This window comes from Oculina patagonica, chromosome 10 (genome assembly GCF_052425735.1).
Source record: "Oculina patagonica isolate OP01 chromosome 10, crgOcupat, whole genome shotgun sequence".
Classification (NCBI taxonomy): Eukaryota; Metazoa; Cnidaria; class Anthozoa; order Scleractinia; family Oculinidae; genus Oculina; species Oculina patagonica.
Window position 1 is genome coordinate 13,249,947 of NC_135767.1, and position 16,859 is coordinate 13,266,805.

General features: G+C 37.6%; 1 protein-coding gene and 1 long non-coding RNA gene across 2 annotated transcripts in view; both read left to right on the forward strand.

The window, feature by feature from the left end:
* LOC144629050 (lactadherin-like) overlaps positions 1-16,859 on the forward strand; it is a 61,251-nt gene that overhangs the window by 7,023 nt on the left and 37,369 nt on the right. The window lies entirely within an intron of this gene.
* LOC144629267 (uncharacterized) lies at positions 437-2,888 on the forward strand. The gene is made up of 3 exons (XR_013566336.1): positions 437-940; positions 1,246-1,371; positions 2,606-2,888. It is a non-coding gene; the product is annotated as an uncharacterized LOC144629267 (long non-coding RNA).

A 16,859-nucleotide genomic window follows, 5' to 3' on the forward strand; every position in this document is an offset into this window, starting at 1 on the left:
CTTTCTGAGCCCCTAAAATATAAAACCTATTACGTACTTAAGTGTCAGGCGAGATTATTTCTAGATGATTATTATTACAAGCTACACATGATGCAGAATGATGTTTCAAATAATTGACAGGCCTTACACGACTCTTATTGGTCAAGATAATATAACTTTGTCACCCTTTAAGTTTTGCTCCAAAGAGTACGTCCTTCAAAGACCTCCCATTTCGGTATGAAAGTAGGGGAGGGTCTTTAAGATCTCTCTAAGTAAAGGCTGATTTTGTATTAAATGCCATTTGCTAATAAGGATGTTTTTAGCGGAGCTCCTTAGCGGCCCGTAAGGGCCGCAGAGCGGAGCACCATACCCATAAAAAAAAACACATGAAAAAAAAAAAAACACATGAAAAAAATAGGAAACCATGCATCCGAGTTTTCATGGTCATCATGGCTAGCGGCATGACTCGCGGGCGCGTACGGCGGCGTACGTACGGTGTTGCGCACATCCGGGATCTTGAAAGGTCTTGACAACTCGCGCAGTACTGGCGCGAAATAATTTTGCAGTGTGAGGTCTCTTGGCAAAGAAATTTTCAAAATTACTACGTATTTTTAAATCCTATTCAGCTAGTCTGAAAGTTAGAACTTGAGACAAACATATTTATTTTGGCTCCTTGTTATGCCGATGACTACAAACGAGAGCAGGGTAAACTTAACTTCGAGGAAACAGGGTTTAAGCGATTTGCGACGGGAAAGAGATCGCGAGAGATCCAGAAAACCCGGACAGAAAGCAGGCGAAAAAGTATAGCAAAGCGCCTGTCGAACCTGGTAGCAAAGTAGCGAAGAAAAGCGACTAAAATAGCAAGAGAGGTGCCGAGAAAACAGGCAAAGAAATAGCGGAGAACAAGGGAACGGAGATAAAACGAGCAGACGAGTGTACCTACTGCGGCCAACTGGTGAAGGTGAGTACAAAACTGCAGTGTTTCCGTCATTTATACGCAAAGCTGTAAGCTTATATTTACGGCACATTTTACTTGCTTTCGCCACTAAGCATTTGCTTGTGACATGAACAATGTTGAAAAATACTATTCGTTAAAATTCAGTTTTACCAGGTTTTACTGATCAAATAGGAGGATTTGATTATGTAAACAAATAATTGTTGGGCCTTCGAGTAACGAATTCACAAAGAATATTACTTCAACACATCTCGAAGAAAATAAAGCTTACGATTTTTAAATGCTTGTGATATGATTATTTTGTTTTACAGTGCTGGAAGAGCAGCTGAGATGAGAATAAAAGTGATGTCAGTTTGCACGAAGCAACTGGAATTTCGTTAACTCCGAGTGAAATAGATCGATTCAGTGTATGCAGTTTATTGATATTCATGATGGAGGTAAAATTACTGTTCATTTAGTCAGAGTAAATAAACTTCAGCTTTATTACTTAGCTCTTTCGTTCCCAAATATATTATATAATCCACTTGTCATGTAGTTCTGTTCACTATTGAGCGTTCATGTGGATTACATAACACTGTCAACAATTTTGAGATTTTGAGGTCTGTTTTGCTGGTTTCATTCAGAATGTCAACAGTAAATGTTATATTTGTCATAAAAAAATCACAATCTTGTTGTGTAATTTGGAAAATGCACACAACAAAGGTTAATGACTACTGGAAAACTGGAATCTTTGTGAGTAAATTCATGCCATTTTAGACACTGTATGCAGCTGTGCATGCAAACTTATTATTAATTAAATGTGTATCTTTAAAAATCTTAGTATTACTGTTAAGAGAAAAGCTTTTAAGATGTGGCAATGTTTTTCCTATGCATGTACATGTATATATAGGGGTAGAGGGGAGGGGGAGTATTTAAAGGCCAAACCTTTTAATTAAGAGGGGGTGTAAGGGTTTGCAGTGATGCTTTGAGTTTATTAAAATATTTACAGTAGAACCCTGCTAACTCGAACTCTGAAGGGAAACGAAAATGAGTTCGAGTTAGCGGGGTTGATTGAATATTTTATTTGCCAAGTTAATAATTGATAGTTTACTGATTTTTAAGCACTTCAGTATACAGTACTGTGCAAATTGAACTTATCTTGCCAGAAACTCTAAAGCGACCACACATTCTTTTGTTAATAGTGGAAAATGACTGTCAAATACATGATCTGTTCATTGCTATAATCAATGGGCAACCGTTGCGAGTTGCAAGTTCCGGAATTCGAGTTATCAGGGTAAAAAGTTTGACCCAAATTTTGTTAAAGGGAAACAAAATTTAGTTCGAGTTAGCGGGGTTTTCGAGTTATCCGAGTTCGAGTTAACCGAGTAAAAATGACTGAAAAGTGGGGTCAAATCCAAGGGAAATGGAAGTGAGTTCGAGTTAGCAAGGTTGTTCGAGTTATCCGAGTTTGAGTTACCAGGGTTTTTTTTCTGTAGTTGACTTCGCAGTTATCAGTAAAAAAAAATAGTCTGTGCTGATACATCTCTGTTAAATATATAAGGTATCCTTTCGCATCCAGTAGTTTTGCTTCACTTTATACAAGCTTGCGTTAAGTGTTTTGTTTTATAAATTATTGATATTCATGCCAATTAATCAATTTTAATTTAATCTGTGGCATTTGACTTTTTTCAGGGTTAACATGAGTTTCAGAGACACAAAAACAGAATGTGGACAAGGACATCAAAAGAAAACAGGAAGGATTAAGATTATCCAGCTTGATGTTTGGGTGTCTTCATGATGCCATTTTCAAGAGACTAGTAAATTACATGTAAATTGAAATCAAGAAAAGCTGCAAATGAGCAAAGTTTATATTTTAAATGTTAACGTATTTACAGTGTACTTCAGAAAACAACTTCTTGATTGACCTGTCTCTTTCACATCTTTTTAGATGTAACAAGGGCATTATGAAGTGATCTTTTTAGTGCAGAATGCACTATTGTGATGGTTTGGTGGGTTGGCGTTTGCTAAACCCCTAAACCACTAAACCACTAAACCACTAAACCACTAAGCCACTAAACCGCTAACGCGGTGTAAACTTTTAATCACCAATTAATTAATTAATATCAATTAATTAATTATTTCTGTAAAGGGGGGAGGGGATGGAGAGCACCTGACCGTGTGCCCTTGGTAAATCGGGGAGTCCATTACGATACTTACAATTGAAGAACTCAAGGTATATATTTGTTTCAGAAAGCACTATGCTCTCCTTGTGGTACAATTCTTTCTGGAAAAAATACTTTGTGCTAAACGCATGCGCAGATCAGTCTTCATCACGAACATTGCGTTTTTCTTCTGCAGAAGGATTCGTGTAGACTCCGTGGCCCCAAGTTAAAACCACAAATTAATTGAATTAGACAGTAAGGCGTCATAGCAGATCATGTGAAATATTTCTTGATATGGCAATGCTGTTTTCTTAGAAAAGGTGATCTAGCATCTCATAATTAATTGATAACCTGATAACATCTGTGTTATAATCAATGTCGCCTTCTTTGCAGAAAATAAATCACGTTACCATAAACATCATGTTACATCCGTTTTTGACAAAAACAAAAGTATGTTACATGTTTTTGACAAAAACAAAAGTATCTCGTTTGCTGTTTCAATAACAAACTGAAATTCAAGCTATCGAAAATTAAAATAACAGTGACGTGTTTAGAAATTTTGTATTAAAGCCTAACGTGGTGTGCTTTTCAATGCGGTTGAATTCCTGTAGAATCCGTGGCGTTAATTTAATTAGACTTAAAAGGCATCACAGCGATCTGCGAGAAAAAAACAACAATATCATGTTACATCCGTCACTTCCTTTCCTTTTATTTGTTCTCCATCGGTTGAACTAACCTCCGTTTTATTTTGTAAAACCTCTGCCGCTTTAGTGTTTGAACATGCTTTCGTGACGGTTCCGACATTTCTTGAAAGAAATCTTCACACTACGTGCTTCTCGGCTTCATGCTTGAGTGAGCGTGTGACGTGTTCACAGCGCTTTCGTAAATCGTAATTAGGTATGCAAAAACTTGCACCGGGATTTTCGGCGTGAACACCTGATAACCAGGAAACAAATATCCTAGCTGTACTGCGTTTTAAAAACCCTTTCGAAAAAGATGTTTTTTGATTAGATTTGTTCTTTAGTTTTGAGAATCGTCTTTCGTGCAGTTTAAACCGTAACTTAATTAAATTAAACAAATGTCATCGATGTCGCCGTAAAACAAACAAAAAACAAGAGTTTCATGTTACGGCATTTTCAAGGAAAACAAAAGTATTTTGTTACAAACGAACGAAAGTGTCGTGTTACGTTTGCAAAGATTAACGTAAGGAACACCTAGGAAAGAATACAAGTAGCCTGTGAACAGTTTTTCCGAAAGTAAAGTAAAGCAAATAAACACGAACATATATAAAACATCATACTTTCAATTGTTCCATATTGCATTCTGCACTTACCAAATCATCGAGATTTTTTTTTATTAAGAATATGCAGCCAAAACAGTAACAGCAGAAATGAATGGGAGTTTAAAATTTCTATTTTCAATGTTTTGGCTGGTAAGAAACCACATGTGACCAAGCTAAAATCTCTTTGGCCGGTTAACATGACCTGTAAGTGTCCAAATATTTTGAGCCCTCGACTACACAGGACTTACATGTAGTTGTCTAACTACTGTATATCATAAGATCTTTGGTTGACCTTGGGGGAGGTAGTGGAGTTAAAAAGCAATGTAATAATTTGAATTTGGATTGGTAATGCTGAAACTGGTGGTACTGTAATTCTAAAGTATAGACGTTAAAATCGTGATTGCAAGCAATATGCAATACCAATTTCATTCTTATGTGTTGTATGCTGTGTACAATTTATAAGAACAGCTATAATGTTAAAATTAGTGAAATATTCTAAAGCCAGATAAAATTTGCAGTATCCATTAGGTACCATGAAGCAACCAAATTGTGACTCATTTGCTTACTTTGTGAACTCCATGACGAATGGGTAACATGACTCCACAAAAATGTGTATAATAAAGCATACAAATTTTTAAAAGAGCAGTTAAAGTATTGATGCTATATTTTTTTCTTGCATAGTTTTATACACAAGCAAACATGATTCTATTTTTTCTGCGTAATCAAAGAACAAAACTGAGTTTGAGACTCACAAACAATATTCTATCTTCCCAGAATTTTTGTTTTTTTATTTCTGTAAGTGAAGTGAAACCCCTTAAGAGGAAGGGGACTCAAAAAGACATGTAAAAGTAAAAAAGGTGCTATCATCCTTTTTTTTGGGGCGGGGGGGGGGGGGGTGGGATGGGGTTACAGAATGTCCCTTCTTTGCTTCCAGTTAGTTTCACTCCGGTTTGCTTGTAGTTAGGTTCACCCCTGTTTGCTCGCAGTTAGCTTTATTCATCCGGTGTGCTTGGGATTAGCTTTTACTCTAGTTTGCTTGTGGTTAGCTTTCACTCCGGTTTGCTTGGCATTAGCTTATGGCAATATGCTGTAAACCCTTTGCTACATGTATGACCTCTGCCATTTCCATTCAAAATTAAAATATAGGCAAATAGTGAAAATAAAAACGAATGAATGAAAAAAAGAAAATTAACCATATTCTTAATGTAGATGTATATTATTTCCTTTATACTCTAAATGTTAAGTGATTTGCTAATTTACCACGTGATATGCCTATCTACCCCAACATGCAGCCCTACTACCCCCTCCTTATCTACACGAAGGTTACATAATTACCCGTTTTGCAGCATAATTTCCCATCCAGACTTCTGGATCATAATGCTGTCGGTGGAATTAAAACGTTTTGATTGATTTTGTTTGTTCTCGGCTTATTTGGTGTTGCTGTATACGGTACTCCCATATAAGGGCTATACGGGTATGTGCTGCTCAACAGGGTGTGCCTTTTGCCTCTCTGACTCTGAAACAGGGTATACAAATCACCCTTTTGACTGTGGAACACTATCAAGTTTAGCTATGAAACTCCGCTCCTCTCATTGGTTTTTCTCCAAGCCACAGACAAAGTCAAGTGAGCGCTTTGTGATGTATGCTAGTGTTTTTATATCTATCTTCATATATTTTTCATTGTGGATATTGTCTGGAACAGGGTCGCAAATTGAGCCGTTTTTCTCTGGAACAGGTCCAGAGTCTCAGCGACTCAGTGGCACACCCCTTTAGTAAATTTTAGGGAGTACCTCTTTCCCCCCCCCCCCCCCGGGACACGGTAAAAAGGTAAAAAAAAAGTAAGTAACAATATTAATATTTATAAAAAAAAAAATAAAACGAATATTATATTCTTAGCCTTAAAATTGTACAATGGCTTGAATTCAGGTTTCAATAAAGTGCAAAATAATTAACTGGGGTGCTCCGCTTTTAGGCTTGCCTAAATCTATATATTAAGATTACGCACTGAAGGGCGGTACTCTGTTACAAACGATAACATTTTGTTGCAAGTTTTTGTTTATTCTGTAGGGCCGACATTCTTTCGCTAAATTTAACCTCTTAGAGATTATTAATCGGGCGTGGCCGATTTATAGTTTACCCTTTGGTCGTCCTAGAGCATAGTCTCCTGTCGGCCAAAAAGACGGGGATAGCTAGGGGTTGCTACAAAACCGCTACGGGTGACGCATACCGCAATGGTTTTCATTTTAGTTTTGACAGGAAATCGTTGCAGGCACACTTGGTCGACTTTTGGGTTAATGTGTAATCAGGTTGTGTTTTTTTGCTTCGGCGGAAGGACAGAGAAAAAAGCTTACGGGGCAAAGTACAGTATGGGGCCCAGTTCTCGGCCACTTTTGACGTAAACTTGTATATCTTACCTCAGAAGAACCGCAGGAACTTGAAATTTCTCCCAGAGCTAGCTACATTATTCAGCTTTTTGGTGTAAAGCTATCGACTGGTCAAAAATTAATTTGCCCGAGCAATAATAAAAATAAAAGCTCCATTTCTGGGCCCAGTTCTCGGCCACCTTGGCCCAGTTCTCGGCCACTAAAAAGCTTGTGCGTAATTATCTGTAAAAAAAAATGCTCAATTAATTTTCACAGTCATAAAATCACTCTGTAAACCTATTTATGTTATATCGATCCCAAATTATTTTTATGAGGCTTTGTTTTACTTTAGAAAAGAAGGATTTTAACGCGCCTAGTTGCCTATGTGCAGGTTCTGGCAAAACCGCATTGTGTGACCCGTGCATTTAGATGGTTTATTTTGCAGTGAAAAGGTCTTGAAAGATTTAGGTGTTGTAGAAATAATAGACAAGACAAGAGTCAGCTCAAAACTTAGAGATAAGATTGAACTTTATTTTTAAAACATTTATTTCTTTCATTCTGGCAGCAGCAGATGAAATTATATTAAAAACCAAGCGCTAAGCTGTGATAACGAGCAGGGTGGCCGAGAACTGGCAAATACGCAAACGTCGCAAGAAAAAATTTCGAAGTAAATTAAGACCAAAAAATACAACGGTTCAACGAAAAGTTAACTAAAGCAGAAAGCTGAATTATTCTACGTTTCACATGCCAAAAATTAGCTCGTATGGTGGGGGCTTTTGGATAAAATACGAATTTAACTACATCCATGAATTTTAAGGAGCCGTAAACAAACAAATTTTTCGGGAATGCAAATTCACCTACCTCCGCGTAAACTCGACGTGTGAGCTTTCTATATCGAATTGAACGATCAAACTCAAGATACTTAAAGCACATGAATCAGTCTATCGTTTGAAGGAAATACCTTTTTCTTTTAATTCAACTGGAGTGTGAAAAAACGCGTTAAACACAAAGTGGCCGAGAACTGGGCCCCACACTGTACTGATATTCACCATTGTGAAATTGCACTTACTTTGACAAGTTAAAGTTATTTTTGTAAATGAAAAAGGTAACGTCATTGATGTCACGCAGTGTTTTTTTTAGCAAACTAGATGGTTTGCTGGTTTCTGACTATGAATGGGGGTGTGATCTTGCGGTATATTTTTTGAGCCTGACTCCGCCGTAAAACTTTTTTTTTATTTAGCAAGAACTGTGTCGATTTTCATTTCTGAACAATTGGTCGTCAAGTCGTTTGTCACAAAGAGTAGAATGTTTGTACAGCATGTTTTGGAATTATTTTAGATTTGGTTAGTAAGACGCTTCTGAAGACCTGAGCAAAACATTGGGAATGTACAGTATTAATAGGAACTTGAATGGAATTTTTCACAAGTTGGATAAAGGTATCAACTGAAAAAAATGGACTTCAAAATGAGAACTTGGATTTTGTTGTAATTAAATTTTATCGCGGATTGGATGCATAATATCACGGCTTTGAAAGTCTTCAAATAATTAGAAAGGTTCCTTTCTTCCTTTTGATCTTATTGTTATTTTCATGTATTGATTATTCGAAAGTGGTTTTCGTTGATACGAAAAAAAAAACGGGTTTTCACTGAATTGCTTGAAGTATTTTTAGACGTGATAATATTGGCTTAATCAAATTACATTGTGCACGAAATATTTGTTATTCTTTTTTCTTGAAACTTTGAGGAAATTGAAATTTTTGTTTGACAGTAGTGTAAAAGGCATTTTATAGAACTGAATAAAAAATAAGAAACATTGATAAAGGTTATTTCAAAGATTTATTTTGCCTGATTTTGAAGGGTTTTAGGAGTTTTAAAGAGTGCTGGTAAACGGCTGTATGTTGTTTGTGATTACGGATCTTATTTAGTTTCGAACGCTCTAATTTTTGAAAGGTTAAAACAGGTTAAAACCGGGCGGTTTCATGAGTTTTTTGGGTAGAAAGGTACGGTGGTGGTCAAAAAAAATGTTTAGAAAGGAATGACTGTAGTAGCACGTAAGTCGGAGGTTTGCGTGAGTCACGGGGTATAGTATGCGTGAGCTGGATTTCCGGCGTCATAACGGCATGTTTTGTACTGAAAGATACACTCGACGTTTAGTTAGCTTAGTCGGCTTGGGAAACTATTTTAAAAATGAATGTTGTAATAGTTAATTAATAGTAATCTAGAATTAACCCACTCTCGATTGGAGTCTGTTCTGGATTTGCGCTACCTTTTCGCCGCGAAGGAATTTTGTAAAATTTCGCTAGTGGAAAGAGGTACTGTAAGAACAGTATCAATAACTCAAAAGGAGAAACTTCTATGTAGCTCTGAATTAAGACGTATGATAAAATTTTAGAATAAGAAACTTTCGATATATGGTTTTCATATTGTTTTTGTCAATTTCCTTTTGTGGCAGATTTTTTGAGAATCAGCTTTTCTTTCGTGTGATGACAGACACAGGACAGAACGAGAGGTGGATGAGAAAGATGCCGAGAAAGATGAATAGGCACCGAAAAACGACAAGAACCGTCAAGGACTTATCTTTAGAGGGCGGGGAGTTTTGGGATACTGTATTTCGAGGACTGGTCTGGACTAGTAAAACGCGGACTAGTAAAACGCGGACTTGTAAAACGCGGACTAGTATTACGCGGACTAGTAAAACGCGGACTAGTAAAACGCGGACTCAGGTAAAACGCGGACTTGTAAAAGGAGGACTAGTAAAACGCGGACTAGTAAAACGCGGACTTGTAAAACGAGGACTAGTAAAACGCGGACTTGTAAAACGCGGACTTGTAAAACGAGGGCTTGTTAAGCACAGACTTGTAGAACGTGGACTTGTAAAACAAGCGCTTGTAAATCGGATAAAACTAAACGGTTTAGCGAGCGAAACAATTTGTGTTTGAAGCTCTTGTGTGTTTCTTCGACGGCATATTTCTAGCTTTTTTGAGCACTCTATGGTCTGTTTTAGCGTGGAGATGTTTTTGCAGTATAGCACATGTTCGTTCTGCAAACCCCTACTAAAACAACGGGATTGATGCTATGAGTTGTGTGCATATGTTTCTTTCTTTCCACTACTTGACGTCTGTTAAGTGCAGTCGTTTGTATTGCTCGCACGAGGTAGAACGGGGCCCGTCCAGGAATCAACAGTCAATGGTAAATAAAGGTGACGGGCCTACACGACTCCTACGTTCGTGACATTAGAATATTTGCCGTTAAATGTTTAAATTCGGTCTTTCGACCTTATTTGCTTCTGACTTCTTTCTGAGGGTACTGTTTTAATTTGGGGGCAGTATGTGGTAAATAAAGGTGACGGGCCTACACGACTCCTACGTTCGTGACATTAGAACATTTGCCGTTATATGTTCAAATTCGGTCTTTCGACCTTATTTGCTTCTGACTTCTTTCTGAGGTTACTGTTTTTTTAAGACATTATGTATTGAAGAGAGCCGTAAGATGATTGTGGCCAAGGAAGTGTCTAGAGGCGTTTTACAAGTCCGCGTTTTACTAGTCCGCGTTTTACTAGTCCAGTCCAGTCCACGAAATGCAGTATGCCGGGGAGTTTTAGTATAAACAAAAACGTCTGCAAGTCCCAAAACACGAAGTCTTTCTATGCAGACTGAATTCTTTTTTGGTTAAACCGGCGGTCATGTAGGTCTACAGAGATGCATATGAAAATTCGTAGCTGAGCAGCAATTAGTGAGAGGTATTTCAGGGATCTCTTGGAATTTTTGGCGCGTTGGATCAGCGATTAGAATCTGAGACGCCCATGGTGGGGGATGGAGGTAGGGGATGAATTGGGCCTAAAAAGAGTGACGTTTGATAACAATTAAGAGGTGGGGGGCGGGAGATAGAGACGAGGTCTGGGACCGAATAGTCATGTTCCGACAACTTGTGCCCAGAACAGGTGGTTTATTTTGCGGGCGCGTGAAGCGCGATACAGCGAGCGCGAAGTGCGAGGGCGAGCGTGAAGCGCGGAAAACTTGCAATGCGATCAAGTCACGATTTCATCAGGGGTTTTTGGGGATGATAAAGCAGGTCATTTGTTCCTGTGAAATGGAAGTTGGTTTCCTCCCACCCCCCTACTCCTCCTCCCCGGTTAACATACGCTATAAAAATGTTTGCAAGAGGAGTTGCTAAGTGAGTTTTATGTAAAGAAATTGAAAGGAGTGACAATTATGTTGAGTGAGAATCTAATGGTCTGTTTTATCCCAAAATTGTGTCATCGTCGTGTAGTTATAAGGACGGAAAATTTGGTGAAATCGTGCAACATTTTAGTGCTGCAATGCAAATTTATTATTATACCGTGATTTTCAACAGACGTGAGGATTGCTAATGAGGTAAAACAAATTCTAAGGGGACAGACCATGAACGTAATGACGCTCCTGAAAAGAACGACGAGAAATATAGAAAGTAGAATAGCTTCGAGGGACACGGGAAAATGTGATCGCCGTTTTAATATCATTTCCGAGAACATTGCTGAGATTTCATATAAGCGAATGTATGGAAGTTGGTTCCCTCCCATCCCCGTACTCCTCCCCCCCCCCCCCGGTTAACATACGCTATAAAACGTTTTGTAAGAGGTGTTGCTAAGTGAATTATGTAAAGAAATTGAATTGGCACAATGTACTATGTCAAAAAGAGGACATTGAGTTGAAGTGTTCATGTATTTTATTGTAACTAAAAGATAGTTAAGTTGATGTAGTAAAGTAATATTAGTTAATGAAGTGAACATATGATTAATTGACCAAACATTGTGCTTTAATATCCTATAAAATGGTACAGTTTGCTTTTACCTTGTTACAAAGGCTAAGCATTTCCAGGTTACAATTTATGCACAAAATAATAGGCCTGAAGTTTAGGACCATCATGCCAAAAACTAGATTGTGCATTTATAAATGTTGATTCTAAAGAAACTGTTCTAGAGCATGATTGGGAAATTGTGTTTTTTTTTTACTTGCGACCACTATTGTAAATTAGTTGTTAGCTATGACTTTGCGTTAAAATCTTTGTTCATCTTGAAAAAAAAAAAATTCATCAAAATACTGAATTATTGATAGAATACACTTTATGCGCAGTTAATTCAGGAAAAGGATTGTTAGCTCTTGATGTCAAATTGCAAATAAAGGAAAGAATTGCTATGCATTTAAAAATTGAGCGAATTCTAAAAGCCTATGGTAAATATACAAAAGTGGTGTACTAAGTACTGATCGTATCAAAATGTATCATTAAAAGGCATAAAATGTAGAGTGCGGAGTAATAAGCTTGATGTCGTATTTAATTCCTGCAAAAAAACAAAACAAACACAATAATTATAAAATCACCCATTTTGAAGCACATTCTAAGGAACATTTAGAGTTCAAGGCCTGAGTAAAAGTTGTTATCAAAATAATACTACTTTACGGCAGAGTGTTTTAAAGGGGCTGTGAGAAAGTGGGGATGAATTATTATGTCTTGAGTAGATGATGGCTGAAAATCCTGTAATCTTAAAAACGACATTGGCCATTCCGAGGCATTTCTGGACATAAGTGGGGAACTGGGGCAAGTTTTTAATTTTAAGAAATTGATAATCTGACATCACCATATGAAAGCACCTGGTGAGATTGGTCATTTGACCAAGTTTGATGCTTTTAGGATGAACAGAGACGAAGTTATGGACCTTGAAACATGGTTAAAAATCCAAACAAACGTCTCTTATTTTGCGCGGGGTACCCATATATGGGTAGTTTTGATGTGCATGCCGTCGTCAACTGACATTCTTGTTTGTGTTGCTAAATTAGCCTACTATCTGGTGGATAACGAAGGAGGTTTTGTATGACAGTTATCCAGTGGATAAGAATTTATCCAGTGGATAGTGTTATTCAGTTTTTAAACAACTGGGCCCTGACTTCTGGTTAGCAAAAACATTCTTACTTACTGACTAATCTGCTGGTGTTAGTCTATGACAACTGAGGTGCAGATGGTGTTCGAGTAACAGCTGGTGTCTCCAGGAAGATCCAATAGTATCCCTGTGGCACAGAGAATTAATAGCCTAACAGGTGCACAATGGAAACATTGGGTAAATATCCTGCTTATAACGTGAAGGGGAAGGGGGAGAGAAAGACAGACAGACCGAAAAAAAGTTAGTAGCATTGCACTGCAGAGAAGGAAAAAAATGGATGAGGATGGATAACATGCAGAAGAACAAAACAGGCAGCAAACAGTGGAGTGAAGTTGTCCAGGCCTTAGAAGTGCACTCTTTGATGGAAAGAGATTTAAGATGAATTCCACTGAAATTGTGAGCAAGTGCAACAATTTTGTACCAAAAATCCACTGATAGCATAGCAACATTTTGTACACTTTGTAAAAGATCTTACTGATGTTTATTTGTCTTAGTGACTGCGTAATTAAATTCAAAAGCATTTTTGAGAAAATTAAAGTCAAACCTCGTAAAAATGTTCAAACACGAGCCATTTTGTTCTGAACTGGAAACGTCGGTCTTACTGAAATATAGATAATTTCAAATCCATTTTTGTCTTGTGGGGTCAGCTTGAGTGTAATAGTTTTGGTAGGTTTTTGTTAGCTGTACTTAAACTGTTACCATGCTATGAGTTCTTTTTGGTAACTATATTTTTGCCTATATTGCTCGAACGTTGGGGGGGGGGGGGAACCATTTTAACTGTTAACCAATGGTAGGCTGGGTGAAAAATTGAGAACAATCTGTTCTTACTTGCTTAGTTGTTCTTGTATAAACGTTATAGTAAACAGGTCATCCTAGAAGTAAATATCTTAACAACAGCTGTTGGTGATAAAACTTCAGTCGTTCTTAATGATCCAGAATGGTAATTCTCCATACAGGCAGCTTTCGTCTAAAAGAAATTATGGCAAAAATGCCAATTTGTTATTAAAAGCATCTTGAATTAATGAGGGTTCGTGTGGGTCACGAAAAACCTGGAAGGTCATATTTTATCATTTTCCAAGGCGTGGAAAATGATAGAATTTAAATGTAGGTCATGGAAAGTCATGAAAATGGTATGGGTTGTACAAAATAAATTAGTCAGGATATATTTTTGTAATGGAAAGGGTACAAAAGTACCCGAAATGAAGATAATTTTTGAAAATTTTGAAGAAAACTGGTGTATTTGGCAAACTTAATAAAAAAAATATCTCAGTCGTGACACAATCCATTTAAGGTCATGGAAAAGTTTCAAAAATGTAGGAAAAAGTGATGGGAAGTCATCGAATTGGAAAGTCCTGTAAATCAGTACTATCAATAAGGGCTGTTAGCTGGCTGAAACAGCCGGCTACTGACCCATCTTTGACCGGCTACTTTCGTCTCATTTTACTGTTAATTTTGGTAAGAAACTTAAAATAAGGAAAAGATCCCACACAAATAATTGTGAGACATCCACCTCAATGAAATGTCTAAGTCGAAATAAAGACGCATTTCGGGAGTTTTAAACGTGTTTACCTTTCCCAGGCGTGATGGAAGTTGATTAAAGAATCATGGAACGCCTGCAACATTTTCACAGAACAGGATATAGCAAGAAACCAGCTTAAAATAATGAAAAGATCCTGCAAAAATAATTGTAAAACATGCAGCTCAAACGTCTGAGCCAAAGTAAACGCCCATTTTTGGAGTTTTAAATGTGTTAACCTTTCGGTGGAAGTAGAAAAAAATCCAAGCAGATTGGAGAGTCGTGGAACGCCTGGGACATTTTCACAAGATTAGACCCCAGGCTTTCGCATGTGCCAAAATGAAATCAGCATTTGAAGATTTATCATTTTGCTGTTTTCTAAAAGCCAGTGATTGAGTTTTTGAGGAAACGAATGGTTGTTATAAACATAAAATATGGTTAATATAGTCTTAATTTTGGTTGTTCTTTAGGCCCAAATACTGTCAGGAAAACGTTAAAATAGGCTCGCGCTTTCGGCACTCAAACAGTAGGCTGCTGCCTACTTTCCCATCGCCGCTGTCTACTTCAAAACTTATTGACAGTACTGCCCTGTTAGTGTACAAGTGTAAAAGGTCTTGTGAGAATTTGAGGGAATGCAATTGTCTCACGGAACACTTATGTTAGAGTACTTTCCAATCAAATTAAAACACAGTGTATGGCTTGACTTGGTAGCAAAACAAATTACCATGCAGCTGTGTAAGTCAGTCAAGAACTGCCAATACAAATAATTGCAATACTTACTGACACCATTGTTAAGAATGATAACATCGTGGTCCAAGGAAGCAGAACTACAGAAAATTTTCCATGGGGGTGAGTGACATGCAAAACTAAGACCAAAATGGATCAGAAAAAAATGTAAGTTCAAGTTGTATTGTGTGAAATACATTTATAAATTGAAACCATCATGTCATTAAGTAATAATGCAATCTCGACAACGTTCTAGATATTATATTATGCACACTAATACAGCTCATGCAAGCCCTGTGACTTACACAAACACAGTCGGACTGAGTGCTACTTGAGTAACTGCTTCGTGGTTTCTGCTGTACTGAACCCTGCCTTTCAAGGCAAAGCGCCCGATTTTAAGCTTCTCAAGCTTCTCAATGTTCTTGTTGTCTTATAGGTTCTCTGGGTAACCTCTGTCACGTAATCTACGCTTGAATTATTAAATGTTTTTTTCAAATGTAGCTTTTGAAGAAATATTTGGTTCTCAGAAGGCGTAATACTTTTCCTTTTGTGAAACCTTTCCAGACACCTGGAGGGTGACAGGAGGCAAAATGTGTGTATTGGAAAGTTTCTGTCGGTTTAAAGTGCATGCGCACGTCAAGAATTGACTGGCTCCTAAATCATTTAGAAAGAGTCTTTCTCCCATGTATACGCATGTATCCAGGAAAATTATTTCTGTATCTGATATTTCAGCCGGGAATTTTTTGGTCGGACGATAGTTATTTGCTAGCTCTGTGAACGCGTTTATTTCCTCCTTGTTATGTTCCACAGCGAAGACATCTTCTATGTATCTTTTTCCAAATGAGCGTTCAATGATATCTTTTTCAATCGCAGCCATGGAAATGTTGGCAAAATATACTGCCATTTTTGTGCCCATTGCGGCACCATGTCTTTGAAGACAGTTTTTCGGTTGAATTGGAAAGAGTTTTCTAAGTATATCTCTGGGGAAGTATTGGTATCGAAGGTTTGTATAAATGGAATGTTTCGTATGTTTTACATACAATGGTGATTCCTTGATATGATTTCTGTGTTTTAGCAATTGGCTGAAGGAGGTAATCAAAAAATTATGATATTCGTTCTGTTGGGCTGTCACAGCCGGATATGATTGGTCTCCTTTCTGGGTTTGGTTTGTGAATCTTTGTAAGGGTATGGAATTCGTGACAGATTTGGTGTTTTGGATAGCCATTTTCCTGTCATTTCATCGATATACCTTGGTTAACATGGTAAAGCGCTTACATGTTAAAGCTTAAACGGGCAACTGAACTTTCATAGAGAAAGGGTAGGTCTTTGAAGGACGTATTCATTAGAGCAAAACTTTGAAGGGCAAAGTTATACTATCTCACCGATAGCAGTCGTGTTTGGCCTGTCAATTTTTTGAAACACCATTGTTAAAACAAGCAAACAAATATGGGGAACAATGATTAACATTTTTGGGGATCAAGGGAACAAAGCAAAAAATTTCGGGATCAAGGGAAAATGAGCTAAAACAGTTTTGGGAACACGGGGTTTTTATTAATGGGGAACAAGGGATAAAATCCAAAAAGATTAAGGGATCATGAGAACATGTAACCCCCTGGGAGGGGCTCACATACGAGAACAAACGGGTAAATACGAGTACAAACGGACACATACGAGTACAAACGGATACATACGAGAATTTAATTTTTCCAAGAGGGCACGGTAACGAATCCTGCAATCTGATTGGTTATTAGCGCGGGCAAGATTCTCCTATCTCTGCCCACGGGCCACGGTAACGCTTTCGTGAGTTTCATTTCGCGGCGAGACGAACGAACCCATGACAGTTTTGCTCTCCAAAATGATTTAAATCGATGTAGGTGCTCACCAACCGTTGTAAATTTGAAAGGGAAAATTAGCAGTGGAATTAAAGACCTTGAAGTTCTCCAAAAGGCGAGTATTTATTCTCTTTAGTGACAAAATGAAGTTA